We start from the raw sequence: 18,033 nt of genomic DNA, 5'->3' as shown, positions 1-18,033 counted from the left end.
AGCTTTGTAGTATAGTCTGAAGTCAGGGAGTCTGATTCCTCCAGCTCCATTTTTCGTTCTCAAGATTGCTTTGGCAGTTCGGGGTCTTTTGTGTTTCCATACAAATTGTGAAATTTTTTGTTCTAGTTCTGTGAAAAATGCCGGTGGTAGTTTGATAGGGATTGCATTGAATCTGTAGATTGCTTTGGGTAGTATAGTCATTTTCACAATGTTGATTCTTCCAATCCAAGAACATGGTATATCTCTCCATCTATTTGTGTCATCTTTAATTTCTTTCATCAGTGTCTTATAATTTTCTGCGTACAGGTCTTTTGTCTCCTTACGTAGGTTTATTCCTAGGTATTTTATTCTTTTTGTTGCAATGGTAAATGGGAGTGTTTTCTTGATTTCACTTTCAGATTTTTCATCATTAGTATATAGGAATGCCAGAGATTTCTGTGCATTAATTTTGTATCCTGCTACTTTACCAAATTCATTGATTAGCTCTAGTAGTTTTCTGGTAGCATCTTTAGGATTCTCTATGTATAGTATCATGTCATCTGCAAACAGTGACAGCTTTACTTCTTCTTTTCCGATTTGGATTCCTTTTATTTCCTTTTCTTCTGATTGCTGTGGCTAAAACTTCCAAAACTATGTTGAATAAGAGTGGTGCGAGTGGGCAACCTTGTCTTGTTCCTGATCTTAGTGGAAATGCTTTCAGTTTTTCACCATTGAGGACGATGTTGGCTGTGGGTTTGTCATATGTGGCCATAATTATGTTGAGGAAAGTTCCCTCTATGCCTACTTTCTGGAGGGTTTTTATCATAAGTGGGTGTTGAATTTTGTCAAAAGCTTTCTCTGCATCTATTGAGATGATCATATGGTTTTTCTCCTTCAATTTGTTAATATGGTGTATCACGTTGATTGATTTGCGTATATTGAAGAATCCTTGCATTCCTCGGATAAACCCCACTTGATCATGGTGTATGATCCTTTTAATGTGCTGTTGGATTCTGTTTGCTAGTATTTTGTCAAGGATTTTTGTATCTGTGTTCATCAGTGATATTGGCCTGTAGTTTTCTTTCTTTGTGACATCCTTGTCTGGTTTTGGTATCAGGGTGATGGTGGCCTCATAGAATGAGTTTGGGAGTGCTCCTCCCTCTGCTATATTTTGGAAGAGTTTGAGAAGGATAGGCGTTAGCTCTTCTCTAAACGTTTGATAGAATTCGCCTGCGAAGCCATCTGGTCCTGGGCTTTTGTTTGTTGGAAGATTTTTTTTTTTTTGCAGTATGAGGGCCTCTCAATGCTGTGGCCTGTCCCGTTGTGGAGCACAGGCTCCGGACGCGCAAGCTCAGCGGCCATGGCTCATGGACCCAGCCGCTCCGTGGCATGTGGGATCTTCCTGGACCGGGGCACGAACCCGTGTTCCCTGCATCGGCAGGCGGACTCTCAACCACTGCGCCACCAGGGAAGCCCCTGTTGGAAGATTTTTAATCACAGTTTCAATTTCAGTGTTTGCGATTGGTCTGTTCATATTTTCTATTTCTTACTGATTCGGTCTTGGCAGGTTGTGCTTTTCTAAGAATTTGTCCATTTCTTCCAGGTTGTCCATTTTATTGGCATAGAGTTGCTTGTAGTGATCTCTCATGATCTTTTGTATTTCTGCAGTGTCAGTTGTTACTTCTCCTTTTTCATTTCTAATTCTATTGATTTGAGTCTTCCCCCTTTTTTTCTTGATGAGTCTGGCTAATGGTTTATCTATTTTGTTTATCTTCTCAAAGAACCAGCTTTTAGTTTTATTGATCTTTGCTATCATTTCCTTCACTTCTTTTTCATTTATTTCTGATCTGATCTTTATGATTTCTTTCCTTCTGCTATCTTTGGGGTTTGTTTGTTCTTCTTTCTCTAATTGCTTGAGGTACAAGGTTAGGTTGTTTATTCGAGATGTTTCCTGTTTCTTAAGGTAGGATTGTATTGCTATAAACTTCCCTCTTAGAACTGCTTTTGCTGCAACCCATAGGTTTTGGGTCGTTGTGTCTCCATTGTCATTTGTTTCTAGGTATTTTTTGATATCCTCTTTGATTTCTTCAGTGATCACTTCGTTATTAAGTAGTGTATTGTTTAGCCTCCATGTGTTTGTATTTTTTACAGATTTTTTCCTGTAATTGGTATATAGTCTCATGGCATTGTGGTTGGAAAAGATACTTGATACAATTTCAGTTTTCTTAAATTTACCAAGGCTTGATTTGTGACCCATGGTATGATCTATCCTGGAGAATGTTCCATGAGCACTTGAGAAAAATGTGTATTCTGTTGTTTTTGGATGGAATGTCCTATAAATATCAATTAAGTCCATCTTGTTTAATGTTATCATTTAAAGCTTGTGTTTCCTTATTTATTTTCATTTTGGATGATCTGTCCATTGGTGAAAGTGCGGTTTTAAAGTCCCCTACTATGAATGTGTTACTGTCGATTTCCCCTTTTACGGCTGTTAGTTTTTGCCTTATATATTGAGGTGCTCCTATGTTGGGTGCATAAATATTTACAATTGTTGTATCTTCTTCTTGGATCGATCCCTTGATCATTATGTAATGTCCTTCTTTGTCTCTTCTAATAGTCTTTATCTTAAAGTCTATTTTGTCTGATACGAGAATTGCTACTCCAGCTTTCTTTTGGTTTCCATTTGCATGGAATATCTTTTTCCATCCCCTCACTTTCAGTCTGTATGTGTCTCTAGGTCTGAAGTGGGTCTCTTGTAGACAGCATATATATATGGGTCTTGTTTTTGTATCCATTCAGCCTGTCTGTGTCTTTTGGTGGGAGCATTTAATCCATTTACATTTAAGGTAATTATTGATTTGTATGTTCCTATTCCCATTTTCTTAATTGTTTTGGGTTTGTTATTGTAGGTCTTTTCCTTCTCTTGTGTTTCTTGCCTAGAGAAGGTCCTTTAGCATTTGTTGTAAAGCTGGTTTGGCAGTGCTGAACTCTCTTAGCTTTTGATTGTCTGTAAAGGTTTTAATTTCTCCATCAAATCTGAATGAGATCCTTGCTGGGTAGAGTAATCTTGGTTGTAGGTTTTTCTCCTTCATCACTTTAAATATGTCCTGCCAGCCCCTTCTGGCTTGCAGAGTTTCTGCTGAAAGATCAGCTGTTAACCTTATGGGGATTCCCTTGTGTGTTATTTGTTGTTTTTCCCTTGCTGATTTTAATATGCTTTCTTTGTATTTAATTTTTGACAGTTTGATTAATATGTGTCTTGGCGTATATCTCCTTGGATTTATCCTGTATGGGACTCTCTGTGCTTCCTGGACTTGATTAACTATTTCCTTTCCCATATTAGGGAAGTTTTCAACTATAATCTCTTCAAATATTTTCTCAGTCCCTTTCTTTTTCTCTTCTTATTCTGGAACCCCTATAATTCGAATGTTGGTGCATTTAATGTTGTCCCAGATATCTCTGAAACTGTCCTCAGTTCTTTTCATTCTTTTTTCTTTATTCTGCTCTGCAGTAGTTATTTCCACTATTTTATCTTCCAGGTCACTTATCCGTTCTTCTGCCTCAGTTATTCTGCTACTGATCCCATCTAGAGTATTTTTAATTTCATTTATTGTGTTGTTCATCATTGCCTGTTTCATCTTTAGTTCTTCTAGGTCCTTGTTAAATGTTTCTTGCATTTTCTCTATTCTATTTCCAAGATTTTGGATCATCTTCACTATCATTATTCTGAATTCTTTTTCAGATAGACTGCCTATTTCCTCTTCATTTGTTAGGTCTGGTGGGTTTTTATCTTGCTCCTTCATCTGCCATGTGTTCTTCTGTCTTCTCATTTTCCTTATCTTACTGTGTTTGGGGTCTCCTTTTTGCAGGCTGCAGGTTCGTAGTTCCCGTTGTTTTTGGTGTCTGTTCCCAGTGGCTAAAGTTGGCTCAGTGGGTTGTGTAGGCTTCCTGGTGGAGGGGACTAGTGCCCGTGTTCTGGTGGATGAGGCTGGATCTTGTCTTTCTGGTGGGCAGGTCCACATCTAGTGGTGTGTTTTGGAGTGTCTGTGGACTTATTTTGATTTTAGGCAGCCTCTCTGCTAATGGGTGGGGTTGTGTTCCTGTCTTGCTAGTTGTTTGGCATAGGGTGTCCAGCACTGTAGCTTGCTGGTCATTGAGTGAAGCTGGGTGCTGGTGTTGAGATGGAGATCTCTGGGAGATTTTCACCGTTTGATATTATGTGGAGCTGGGAAGTCTTTTGTGGACCAGTGTCCTGAAGTTGGCTCTCCCACCTCAGAGGCACAGCACTGACTCCTGGCTGTAGCACCAAGAGCCTTTCATCCACACGGCTCAGAATGAAAGGCAGAAAAAGTAGAAAGAAAGAAAGAAAGAGAGAAAGAGAGAGAGAGAGAGAGGGAGGGAGGGAGGGAGGGAGGAAGGAGAAAGAAAGAAAGAGAAAGAGGAAAGAAGGAAAGGAGGGAGGGAGGGAAGGAAGGAAGGAAAGAGGAAAGAGGCTAAAATAAAGTAAGAAAAAATAAAGTTATTAAAATAAAAAATAGTTAAGAAAAAAATTTTTTAAAAAGAAAACAAAACAACAACAAAAAAAGGACGGATAGAACCCTAGGACAAATGGTGGAAAAAAACCTATACAGACAAAATCTCACACAGAAGTATACACATACACACTCACAAAAAGAGAAAAAGGGAAAAAAAATATATACATTTTTGCTCCCAAAGTCCACCTCCTCAGTTTGGGATGACTCGTTGTCTATTCATGTATTCCACAGATGCAGGTACATCAAGTTGATTGTGGAGCTTTAATCCGCTGCTTCTGCAGCTGCTGGGAGAGATTTCCCTTCCTCTTCTTTGTTTTCACAGCTCCCGGGGCTCAGCTATGGATTTGAACCCGCCTCTGCGTGTAGGTCGCCGGAGGGCGTCTGTTTTTCGCTCAGACAGGACGGGGTTAAAGGAGCCGCTGATTCGGGGGCTCTGGCTCACTCAGGCCGCGGGGAGGGAGGGGCGCGGAGTGCGGGGCGGGCCTGCGGCGGCAGAGGCCACTGTGACGTTGCACCATCTTGAGGCGCGCCGTGCGTTCTCCCGGGGGGAGTTGTCCCTGGATCCCGGACCCTGGCAGTGGCGGGCTGCTCAGGCTCCCCGGAAGGGGATGTGGAGAGTGACCTGTGCTCGCACACAGGCTTCTTGGTGACAGCAGCAGCAGTCTTAGCGTCTCTTCCCCATCTCTGGGGTCCGCGCTTTTAGCCGCGGCTCGCGCCCATCTCTGGAGCTCCTTTAAGCAGCGCTCTTAATCCTCTCTCCTCACACACCAGGAAACAAAGAGGTAAGAAAAAGTCTCTTGTTTCTTCGGCAACTCCAGACTTTTCCCTGGACTCCCTCCCGGCCAGCCGTGGAGCACTAGCCCCCTTCAGACTGTGTTCACGCTGCCAACTCCAGTCCTCTCCCTGTGCTTCAACCGAAGCCCGAGCCTCAGCTCCCAGCCCCGCCCGCCCCGGCGGGGGAGCAGACCCGCCTCTCGGGCTGGTGAGTGCCGGTCGGCCCTGATCCTCTGTGCAGGAATCTCCCCGCTTTGCCCCCCGCACCCCTGTTGCTGTGCTCTCCTCCGTGGCTCTGAGTTTTCCCCCTCCACCACCCGCAGTCTCTGCCCGAGAAGGGGCTTCCTAGTGTGTGGAAACCTTTCCTCCTTCACAGCTCCCTCCCACTGGTTCAGGTCCCGTCCCTATTCTTTTGTCTCTGTTTATTCTTTTTTCTTTTGCCCTACCCAGGTATGTGGGGAGTTTCTTGCCTTTTGGAAGGTCTGAGGTCTTCTGCCAGCGTTCAGTGGGTGTTCTGTAGCTGTTCCACGTGTAGATGTATTTCTGATGTATTTGTGGGGAGGAAGGTGATCTCTGCGTCTTACTCTTCCATAATCTTTCTGATTCCCCTTCTATTTTTTTAAAAAAGTAAATTTATTTATTTATTTTTGGCTGTGTTGGGTCTTTGTTGCTGTACGCGGGCTTTCTCTAGTTGGCAGTGAGCACGGGCTACTCTTCATTATGACGTGGGGGCTTCTCACTGCAGTGGCTTCTCTTGTTGCGGAGCATGAGCTCTAGGTACGCAGGCTTCAGTAGTTGTGGCACATGGACTCAGTAGTTGTGGCTTGAGGGCTCTAGAGCGCAGACTCAGTAGTTGTGGCATGTGGGCTCAGTAGTTGTGGCTCACGGGCTCAGTAGTTGTGGCTCACGGGCTCCGTAGTTGTGGCTTGCAGGCTCTAGAGCGCAGGCTCAGTAGTTGTGGCGCACGGGCTCAGTAGTTATGGTGCACAGGCTCTAGAACGCAGGCTCAGTAGTTGTGGCGCACGGGCTTAGCTGCTCCGTGGCATGTGGGATCCTCCCGGACCAGGGCTTGAACCCGTGTCCACTGCATTGGTAGGCGGATTCTTAACCACTATGCCAACAGGGAAGCCTGGGTTCCCTCTTGACTTCTCTGCTTTGCCCGTTTGGAGCTATGCCTTCCTGGTTCCAGTACGTTTGCCACCACTTACCCTGACTGTCCCCTGGTGTCCCATCCCCCAGGGTCTGAGTCCAGCTTGTGTCCCCCGTGTGCCCTCTCTCTAACTTACAGCCTTTGACTGCAGCCTGGTCCCCCAGCGCCGGAGCGGGCCCATCCCCCAGAGCCCTACTCCAGGCCAGCAGTACCACCTACACACACACTCTCTTCTGCTTCTCATCTCCAGTCTGTTGTTGGGTGTCACCCGTACCCGGCGCTGATGGGCACATCTGGTGTCTCTCTGTGGCGCCGAGGCCCCTGAAGCTTGAGCGCCTCTCACGCAGGCTCCTCTGCAGTCTTCTTCAGCATCCTCCCTGCCCCACTTCACTCCAGCTGCCGGGCCCCACGTGGGCTCTGTCGTGCTCTGCCCAGCTGCAGTCGGATGGCACCCTGCCTCGGGGGCAAACCACACACCCTCCCACGTGCACAACCCAGCAGTGCGGGTGTCAGAGGCCAGACACCGGGCTTCTTGATCGAGTCCATCCGGTATGAGTGGTGTCCGTGGCCTGACTGGCAGATCCTCATACTGGCTGCTTGTCCTAAGGAACAAGAGACATTTCTGGTAGGAGGGGCCGAGTAGACGTCCCCCAAACGGACCCAGTTTCCCTTCAGTCCCCAACTCAGTGACTCTGGAGCAAAGCCGCATGCCTGGAAGGGCTGCCCAAGGTCAGGGTCCCCGCCGAAGACGAGATGCAGGCGATGTGTCCCCTCACATCTCTGTTCAAATCGTTTGTCCTGCAAAAACAAACAAGGAAACGAAACAAAGCAAAGCACCAGGTGTATTGTGGTGAGGGATTGCGGATGACCGTGGTGAAGCTCAGAGTCTCGGGGACTGTGACGCCACCTCCTGTCAGCCGCCGGCGCCCGCGCAGTGGGCCAGGCCCGGAGTAGCCACGGCGGCGGCGAAGGAGGACGGCCTGGCTCCCTCTGCAGGGCTGTTCCTGACACTGCAGGGCACCCACCTGGCCGCTCACAGGGTCCACTCTGAGACCCCACTGAGGGACCAGCCACAGGGGATCCCGTGGCCTCCCGGTGGCAGCTTGGGCAGACCAGACTCCTTCCCGCCTGGCAGGGACAGTGGGAAGGGACACCTTCCTGGACCCCAAGGGATAGGAATGGACTCCAGTTCTGGACGGTGCCGCATGCTGAGGCACGCTCCCCCCCCAAAAGGGCAGGTGTGGTGATGTCCCCACGAGCTTTCCTCCCCTCAGCCAGGCAGGTGGTTCTGGGAAGCGCTTCATGAGGCTCCTCAGAAGGTCCCCAGGGGGGTCCACGGTGGCCCCAGCTGGAGACTACATCCCCGCGTTGGCCTCCCTCCCCTGTTCTGCTCCCTGGGGCCCCGTTCCCAAATACGCCCCCAGCACACAGGGCTCTGCTTTTGGTAGAAGCGGGCCAGGACCCCTCTACTCCCCAAACGCTCATTATATGAAAATGAGGACGTGATAGGAAGAGTCCTCTTGTGCATCATTGATTGAGGAAAACAAATAGTCCCATTAGCCTTTCCCGGTCTTATCTGAAATTTCAAAGGCTGTACAGCGTCACGCGCCTCACCTACTTTTTTGACACTCTCCTTTTACCGCCAGGGGAATTGCCAGTGCCTGAAAGGATGAGGTCCTCTGGAGAGTCAAAGAGCATAGCCTCTGAAGAAGGGAGAGAAACGAGAAGGAGGAAGGCTTCCAGGCAGGCCAGGGGCGCGGCCAGGAAGAGGGGAGGGGCGAGCCGGAGCCAGGTCGGAAACTCGGCACAGCAGCCAATATGGTGCCCAGAGCCCAGAGGCTTAGAAAGGGGCCTGTCGGGCGCAACAAGGGCTGACCTTCACTGAGGGCCGTCCACGTGCCCAGTGCTGTGTAAGACTCTTACACACACCGTTTCCACTTCACAACAACCTCTGAGGGAGGCAGATGGGAAGCAAGGCAGGGGCGATCCTTCAGCCCGCTGGCTTTTCCAGCACGCAGAGCTCGGCGGTCCAGCTCGGGGGGCTGGGCTCTCAGGTCAACCTTGGGCTGTTGACATTAACTGTCTAAATGGACGGCGATTGTCTTCTAGACTGCACTTTTCACTGAAGCTTTTTCATCGTGTTTTATTCGTATTCACTTCTGCTCCTAAACGTGTTCAGCCCAACACCAACACACAAAGTGCCAGGTTGTCACAATTGCCTGGGATAGGCTTGTGATTTTCTACCTACAACTTTGCTGTCTGTTTCAGACCTTAGCTGAGGATAAAGCGAAAGCTTCAGTTTCCTTCCTCTTGTGGTGTAATGTCAGAAATATTACTCAACTTTTGTGGACTTCTTAATGTAGCCATTTCCTGTGTCTTAAAGGTAAGTTTCAGGGCTTCCCTGGTGGAACGGTGGTTAAGAATCCGCCTGCCAATGCAGGGGACATGGGTTTGAGCCCTGGTCCGGGAAGATCCCACATGCTGTGGAGCAGCTAAGCCCACGAGCCACAGCTACTGAGCCTGCGAGCCACAACTACTGAGCCTGCGCTCTAGAGCCCGCGAGCCACAACTACTGAGCCCACGTGCCACAACTACTGAAGCCCGCGTGCCTAGAGCCCGTGCTCCGCGACAAGAGAAGCCAACACGAGAAGCCCACGCACCACAAAGAAGAGTAGCCCCTGCTCGCCACAACTAGAGAAAGCCGGCATGCAGCAACGAAGACCCAACACAGCCAAAAATTTTAAAGTAAATAAATAAATAAATTTATTAAAAAAAGGTAAGTTTCAAAAATCTTTGAATCATAAAAGTGTTAGAACTAGCGAGAACATTTAGCAACCACTTGCTTTATGTTAATAAACTGAGTCTCAAAGAAGTTAAGTGCCTTATACCATGAGTAAATATATGTCACCGTAAGAACTCTGGCCTCCTGTCTCCCATTCATTGGTGTCACTATACAGAATATCTCTTGGAAATATCTGGTATGCAATAGAAAGTTGCATTGTCTTTACTACACATCATTGGAAATTAAAACTCACCTTTGGTATAGTCAGCATGTCTAAAGTTATGCTATTAACAAGACCTACCTCTGGGAGCAGTCGGTATTGTTACTGTCAACTGAAAGAAAAAACTCACAGCATAAGAGCTGTGAGTTTTAAGTTTTATTCAGGGTCTTACTGAGGACTATAGCCTGGGAGACAGCCTCTCAGGAGCTCTGAGTAAACTGCTCTGAAGAGGCTGGGGGAGAGTCCAGTGCTTGGGCTCAAGCATCAAGTATACATCTTGGTAAGACACTACTTATTGCTAGTCACAAAGAACAGACATCTCAAGTTAATGATTGTAGTGCTTTTCTATGTACAGAAAGATGCAAGAATCTGAGTTCATTAAAATTCTTGCTGAAATACACTTCTGCCTAAGGGGCCTGCTTGTCCAAGCACAGAGCATCCCGTTACCATCATTCCCTCCATCTGAGGCAGAGGATACTGTTGGTCAGCAGCTGTAGTGGGTTACCCCTTGCAGAATTGCACAAAGCTCTCTGTTCTTCTTTGTTTACATTATGTATGTTATGTATGTTAAGGTATTGTTATGGACTGAACATGTGTGTCCCCCCAAAATTCATGTGTTGAAACCCAACCCCCTGTGTGATGGTGTTAGGAGGTGAGGCCTGTTGGAGGAGATTAGGTCATGAAGGTGGAGCCCTCGTGGTGGGATTAGTGCCCTTGTAAATGAGGCCCCAGAGAGCTCCCTTGCCCCTTCTGTCACGTGAGGACACAGCAAGAGGATGGCCGTCTGCAACTCAGAGGAGAGCTCCCCCAGAGCCCGACCACGCTCTCACCTGATCTCAGGCTTTCAGCCTCCGGAACCATGAGAAATAAATGTCTGCTGTTTATGAGACATGCAGCCTATGGTACTTTGTTATAGCAGCCTGAATGGACTGAGGTATGACAAAACTAGGAAATAAATATAATTTAAGTCTGCATGTTGAGCTCCCCAGGCAGACAGTGCTGGACGAATGTTGGTGTGTGTTAAGCCTCCTGCACCATGGGTCATAATAGTCCATCTGTTTGAACGTAGAGACATCTAACCGAGGCTGCAGCCTATGAGACGTGAGCATCCATGGATACTATGAGGGTTGTTTAGCTTTAATCATATGTCCACAGAAATGATTCTATGTTATTGCTGCTATTTCACTTTAATTGGGAGATTTAAATAATATACCCCAAAATGTTGTATGCATTACAACAGATGGTATAGGAAATAATTTTAGGCAACACCCCAACCAATGTTTTATTTAAATATCTCTGTATTTCATATGTATTAAAATACATTGCACAACACATATTGATTAAAAAACTGGTACCCAAAATAAAGTTAAAAACTCAACACCAAGAAACCAAACAGCCCAATTCTAAAAATGGGCAAAGATCTGAATAGTTACCTCACGAGGGAAGATATGCAGATGGCAAGTAAGCATATGAAAAGATGCTCTGAGTCATATGTCATTAGAGAATTGCAAATCAAAACAGCAGTGAGATACCAGGACACACCAATCTGGAACACTGCCAGCACGAAATGCTGGCGAGGCTGTGGAGCAACAGGAACTCCATTCATTGCTGGTGGAGACGCACAAGGGTGCCGCCACTTTGGAAGACAGTTCGGCGGTTCCTTATCAAACTAAATATAGTCTCATCATGTGATCCAGAAAGCACACTCCCTGGTATTTACCCAAAGGAGGTGAGGACTTATGTTCGCACAGAAACCTGCATGGATGTTTATAGCAGCTTTGTTCATCGTCGTGAAAACTTGGAAACAAATAAGACGTCCTTCAGTAGGTGAATGGATACGTAAACTGTGGTTCAGACAATGGAATGCTACTCAGCACTAAAAGGAAATGAGCTATCAAGCCACAGAAAAGACACGGAGGAATCCTAAATGCACATGGCTAACAGAAAGAAGCCGGTCTGAACAGGATACGTACTGCATGATTCTGACGATATGACATTCTGGAAAAGGCAATATAGAGACAGTAAAAAGAGCAGTGTCGGCCAGGGGTTCAAGGCGGGTGGGGAGAGGGTGATTAGGTAGAACACAGAGAAATTTGAGGGCAGTGAAACTCTTCTCTGTGATACTGTAATGGTGGATACATAACACACATTTGTTAAAACCCATAGAACTGTACAGAAATGAACATTAAATTATGAAATTTGGTTAATACTAATGTGTCAATATCGGTTCATTAACTGCACCCAATGTAACACACTCATGCAAGGTCTTATTAATAGGAGAAAGTGTGTATATTGGGGGGAGGGTACGTGGGAACTCCCTGTACCAGATGCTCAATTTTTCTGAAAATGTAAAACTGCTCAAAAATCAACTATTAATTTAAAAAACCCTCAGGTGCTCACCTCGGCAGCACATAGACTAAAATTGGAACGATACAGAGAAGATTAGCATGGCCCCTGAGTAAGGATGACACGCAAATTCCTGAAGCGTTCCATATTAAAAAAAAAAACTCAGAGTTGTTGCTCAATGAATATCGTTATTATAAGCGTCCAGTATGTGCCAATGACCGCTTCAGCGCTGGAGGTCAGGCCTGTATCGGAAACAGCCCGGGTCTGCGCTGCGGCGGGGAGAGTGCAGGCGGCGCGATCTGCCACCAGGTGGCGCTCCTCCTCCCCGACTCTGTCTCATTTGTTCATTTTCTCCATTCTGCTCCTGTCTTCTCCTTCTTTCCCTTCCCGTGTGTACACTGTCATCCCTGGATCTAGTCACCTGGGTATGGAACCCAGCCCCGCCGTTTCCACGAGGGCGGCCTCCACCTTGGCGGGCGGCACGTCGCAGCCTCTGGGTCCCGGCGCGGGTGGAAAGTGATGGTGACCGGCCAGGGCGCTGGGTGAGCGCGCGAGCCTGCTCCACCTGCATCAGTCCCGGGCCCGGGTCCCTTTCCCTGCTCCTCCCACGCCGCCTCTGCCTGTGTGATGAATCTCCAGACCCTGCAGCTCACCCGCTGAGACTCGGCCTCGCCCCCGGCTCCCCAGCCCGGGGTGGGGCGTTCACACCCGAACCACCCCGGGCTGGTCCCCAGCCTCACGCGCCTTGCCTCCCCTCAGATCTCTCCGCCTGGGGAAGCGGATTCGACAATCCAAAACCTAGCGGGGGAGACCCACCCTGCGCTAAGAGACCGGACAGCATCAAAGTGATTGTGTGACTGTGTGGCTGGGGGCGGGGTGGGGACGACGCGCTGGATGCGACAGAGGGAGGGCAACCAGCGGGCCCAGAGCGGGGACGCCCGGGTCAGGTCACCGCAGCGCGGGGGACACAGGCTCGGGGCTGGGGAGGGGTCTCCGGGGGAATTAGAAAGGATCACGATGAACAACTTGGATTCTTCTTGCGATAGGGAAAAAGGCTGGTCCACGAAATTATGTTAGAATTAAAACTTGCATTTCTCAAATGACAAACCAAAATGGGCCACAGAATAGAAAGACGTTTATAACACATTTATCTGATAAAATATTAGTATTCAGAATATATAAAGAATTACTATAGATCTTATAGTAAAAAACATAAACCTAATGCTTAAAATAGGCAAAAATAAAAACAGGCAAATCAGTGAAGAGGAAAAACAAGGGAAGAAAAGTTCAACCTCACTAGAAAGTAGGAAAACTCAAATAAGACCCCACAGGTTGACAAAAACTAAGAAGTCTGGTCATACCAGACGGTGATGAGGGTGTTTTCAGACACTGCTGGTAAGAATGTAGATTATTACAATCACACTGGAAAATCATTTTAAATCTCAGTAACTCCACTCCTACAACCCAGCATACTTATGTCCACATGTATAAGAACGTTCAGAGCAATCTTATTTGTAATAATAAGAAAAAGAGAAATAGCCTAAATTTCACCAACAGAATAGATAAGAAAATTTAATACAGTTATATAACAACTGTTCACTGCAGTGAGAATGAATGAGATACATATCTCATCACAGTATACAAAGAGAAAACAGATGCATAAAGATACATACATTCACAGGCACTGGAGCTGGCTGTGTTTAGGACTCAGGGCAAATGGGGTGGGATGTGCCCTCCCTTTAAACGTGGCTGGTTCTGTGGGCCCGGCCTCCCAGGGAGGCGCTGCCACTGAGCCACATGGTGAAGCTGGGCTCTGAGTTTGCTAGTGAATCGTGAGTACATTTTCGTTTTTCTTACAGCCCAGAGGAACGCTCACACCTGTGATCAGTGGGCAAGCAGGACACCCCGACCCAATCCCCGGAAGTGTCCTGCTCAAGGGCCACTGACTTTAAACTGTTATCCAACAGACTCTCCCTGGAAAAAAAAAAAATAGTGTTTGATGGTTTTTGGTTGAAGCACAGAGCAGTCATAGAGTTAAAATTGCTCGGGACCTCAGAGAGACACTAGTTCAGCTTTCTCATTTTACGGCCTGAGACCTGGAAAGGTAAGGCGATTTTCCTGGGCTCACACAGCCTGACACCGCTGTTTTCTGTCAGCAACTCTGAGGAATCTATGGGAGAAAATGTGTTGGAAGTTTTAAAGCAATTGTTCTTTCTTCTGGTGTCTTAGAGTCTCCTCACTGATGGCAAACTTGATTTTTCCCGCTGTTCCACCCATCAATGCTGATCAGGACCCACATCCGCTTTCCTTATTATCCAAGACACTCTCCCCCGGCACACATCGTTTGCTTCCTTACTTGAGTGGTGTTTGAATGACGTCATCCCTTACTGCACATCAGCTGACTGTGCGTTTTGAAATCATGCTCTTGGTGGCTCCCGAGTTTACCCCTAGCCCCTGCCCCCGGTCGCTTTCTTGCTTTGTGCTCACGCCATCCCGTCCGGGTGGGCCTGTGCCTGTTTTCTTGGTCTACTGGGTGCTTCTTGAGAAAGTTGTGAGACAGGCTGATGGGTGTTACTACAGTTCTAGCTTATACCTGGTAACCATTTTATTTATCTACTTGTCATAAGTTATTATTTCTATTATCATGTTATTTCAATTTTCTTAGGTGCCAAACTATACACCTAGTAACCATTTTATTTAGTTATCATAAGTTATTATTTCTATTATCATATTATTTCAATTTTCTTAGGTGCCAAACTAAGTCGGTTTACTTCTGAAAGTACTCCAGGCAGTTTCAGCTTCAGGCAGATTTCAGAGTCTAGTTCAGTTTGGAATCTGAATTCAAGCAACCTTGGAGTGAACTCAGATTCCCACTCCCAGATCTCAGCTTCTCCAACGGCGAGGTATGTACTTTCATTTGCTCATCTGGTATGGGAAAGAGCACAGGGCTCTGGATACCTAGAGACCTGCTTTCCAATCTGAACTCCAAGGCCTACTGTGTGACCTTAGGCAAGTTATTTAACCTCTTTTGAGAGAGTTTTGTAAAATGGGAGTCTACACTTCTATTCCTGGGAGAACTGAAAGAGATTAAACGTGTAAATGTGCCTGGTGGCAAATTAATACCCAATGGTTTTGCTTGCATCTTCATTTTAACTTGAAAACTGGCTGCTGGTATTTAATTCTTGACAGATGAGAAACAAACAACAACAAATCAAAAAACCTAAACATTATTTCTGTGACTTGAAAACTGTGCTAGTGCTAAACTCTTCCGTAAAATTCAAGAGGAAGGAATACCTCACAATTCAATCTATTAGACCAGTATTACTCTTGATAGTAAGACCAGAAAAACACATTACAAGGAAAACTACAGACTAATAACGCTCATGAACATAGATGTGACAGTTCTTAACAAAATTTTAGCAAATCAAACATTCATTCGTATAGAAACCCTCACCATCTAGGGAAAGAAGGGAATGTCCTCAACTATAAAAAACCTATAGCAAAAATATAATTAATGGGGAAAGACTGAATTCTTTCTAATATGAAAGAGGAAAAAAAAATTTGCTGTTGTCGTGTCTATCCATTAGTACTAGAACTATTATTAGAGGTTCTAGCCAGTGCAACAAAGCAAGAAAAAAAAAAGGCTCCATATTGGAAAATAAGTAAAATACTTAATTTGTAGAAATCATAATCATTTATTTTAAAAACCTTGGGAATCTACAGAAAAAGCTAGACTGACTTATAAATAAGTTTAACAAGGTTTCTGGATAAAGAGACAATATTGAAAAATCAATTGAACAATCAAGGTGAAGCTAGATAAACAATATATTTAATTAAACCTCAAAAATACAAAATGGGAGGAATACATTTGACAAAAGATGGGCAAGACTTGATCACTGAAAACTACAAATTGTAGCAAAGAGAAATTAAAGAAGACTTGAATAAATAAAGATACACTGGGCATAGATTGTAGGACTTAATATTGTTAAGGTGTGAATTTACTCCAAATCAATCTAAGGATTCAAAGTAATTCTACTCAAAAACTCAGATTTTTTTTTAAAGAAATTGACAAGCTGATTTTAAAATTCAGGAAATGTCAAAATGACTTAGAATAGGCAAAACAACTTTGCAAAAGAACAAATTTAGAGAACTTAACACTACTTGGTTTCAAGACTTATTATAAAGCTACAGTATTAAAGACAGTGTAGCACTGGAGAAAAAATAAGCAAAAAAGTAATAGAACAGAACAGAGTTTAAAATAAACCAATACCTATATGATCATTTAATTTTAAACAGTGTTGGCATGGCATTTCAATGGAGAAATGCTAATCTTTTAAATAAAAGGTGCTGGAACAACTGGATAGTATACTGGAAAAAAAAAAAAAACTCAACCCTTACCTCATACCATATACAAAAATTAACTCAAGATGGAGAAAGACCTAAAAATAAGAGCTAAAACTTCCAGAAGAAAACATAGAAAATCTTAGTGACTTTGGCAAAGTTTCTTAAAAATGATAAAAGTCATGGAACAACTGGTAGTTTAGACTTCAAAAAAATAAAAACTTATGCTATTCAAAAAACACTTTATGGAAATAAAAAGGCAAGCCACATACTAGGAGAAAATATTGCAAAACATATATCTGACAAATAAATTATATTTGGAATATTAAAAATACTCTACAATTTAATAATAAGATGACAATCCAATTAAAAATGGGCAAAAGATTTTAACAGACAAATACATCAAGGACAATCCACGGACAGCAAAGAAGCAGATGGAAAGATGCTCAACATAATTAGTTATTAAAGGCAAATTAAAACCACAGTGAGATACCATTACATACCTACTAGAAAGAGTAAAATTCAAAAGGCTGACCATTCCAAGTGCTGGTGAGGAAGTGAACCAACTGGAAGGTCATGCATTGTGGGTAGAAATGTAAGACAGTACAACCACTTTGGAAAACAGTTTAGTAGCTTCTAGAAAAAGATATGACTACCGTATCACCCTGCCATGCCACTCCTAGGTATCTACCCCAGAGAAATGAAAAGTATATGTCCATGCCAAGACCTGACACAAATGTTCACAGCAGTTTTATCTGCAATCAGGGCTGGTATGAGGGCAAGGCAAGTGGGACATTTGCACAAACCTGACAGCGAGCACCTCCTTAAGTTTGCACACAAGGTGCCCTGCTTCTCTCACCCTAGTCTGCATCCTGTTTGTAACAGTCAAAACGTGCAAACAATCTAAACCGCCATCTAAGGTGGGTGGTTAGAGAAGCCGTGGTCCCTCCACACACCGAAACGCTATTCTGTGCTTATTTCAACAGCGCGAAAAATGGGACAATACAGAGAGGATAGGCATAGTCCCTACACGGGGACGACTGCAATTTTGTGAAGCGTTCCGTATTTTTATAAAATAAATAAGTCCTAAGAATATAATGTAACCATAGTTACTAATGGTAACTATAGTTAGTAATACTGTATTGTATATCTGAAAGTTGCTAATAGATCTTAAAAGTTCTCAGCATGAGGAAAAAACTAACTGTGTGTGGTGATGGATGTTAACTAGACTTACTGTGATCATTTCACAATATTTACAATTATCAAATCATTATGTCGCACACCTGAAACTAATACAATGTTTTATGTCAATCATATCTCAAAACAAAAGGAAATAATATTTAGCAATAAAAAGTAATCAATTGTTGATTCATGCAACAACATGGATAAATTTCAAAACAATTATTCTGAGTGAAAGAAGTTAGACAAAAAGAATACATATTGTATGAATTCCATTTATACAAAATTTTAGAAAATGCAATTAATCTATAGGGACAAAAAGAAGATCAGTGGGTGCCAGGGAAATAAGTAGGAAGTAGGGGGAAGGAAGGAATACAAAGGGGAATAAGGAAGTCTCAGGGGTGACAGGATATATTCACAGCTTGATTGTGCTGATGGTTTCACAGCTGTATGTGTCAAACTTACTAAACTTTACTCTTTAGTAAGTGTTTATACTATGTAAATTACATCTCAAAAAAGCTGTAATAAATAAAATGAGGCACAATAAAAACTTAAAGACATTAATCCTTATTGGATCCTGACTGGGAAAACAAACTTCAGGGCCAAATGGGAGCATCTGAATATGGACTAGGTATTAACCATTTTAGGAGCTTATTGGTAATTTCTGTAGGTATAATAATGGTATTGTGGATATGTAAGAAAATTCCAGTGTTCTTAGGAGATACAT

The 18,033-nt window shown here is 44.4% G+C and overlaps 2 non-coding genes across 2 annotated transcripts; both read left to right on the top strand.

The window, feature by feature from the left end:
• The first annotated feature begins 11,832 nt into the window (after positions 1–11,832).
• Positions 11,833–11,939, top strand: LOC136133344 (U6 spliceosomal RNA). Its single transcript, XR_010656495.1, has one exon. It is a non-coding gene; the product is annotated as a U6 spliceosomal RNA (small nuclear RNA).
• Positions 11,940–17,095: 5,156 nt separating this feature from the next.
• LOC136133366 (U6 spliceosomal RNA) lies at positions 17,096–17,197 on the top strand. Its single transcript, XR_010656512.1, has one exon. It is a non-coding gene; the product is annotated as a U6 spliceosomal RNA (small nuclear RNA).
• The last annotated feature ends 836 nt before the right edge of the window (positions 17,198–18,033 follow it).

Source organism: Phocoena phocoena, chromosome 13, assembly GCF_963924675.1.
Source record: "Phocoena phocoena chromosome 13, mPhoPho1.1, whole genome shotgun sequence".
Classification (NCBI taxonomy): Eukaryota; Metazoa; Chordata; class Mammalia; order Artiodactyla; family Phocoenidae; genus Phocoena; species Phocoena phocoena.
Note: the sequence above shows the minus strand (reverse complement) of the source record. Positions and strands in the feature narration are given on the sequence as shown.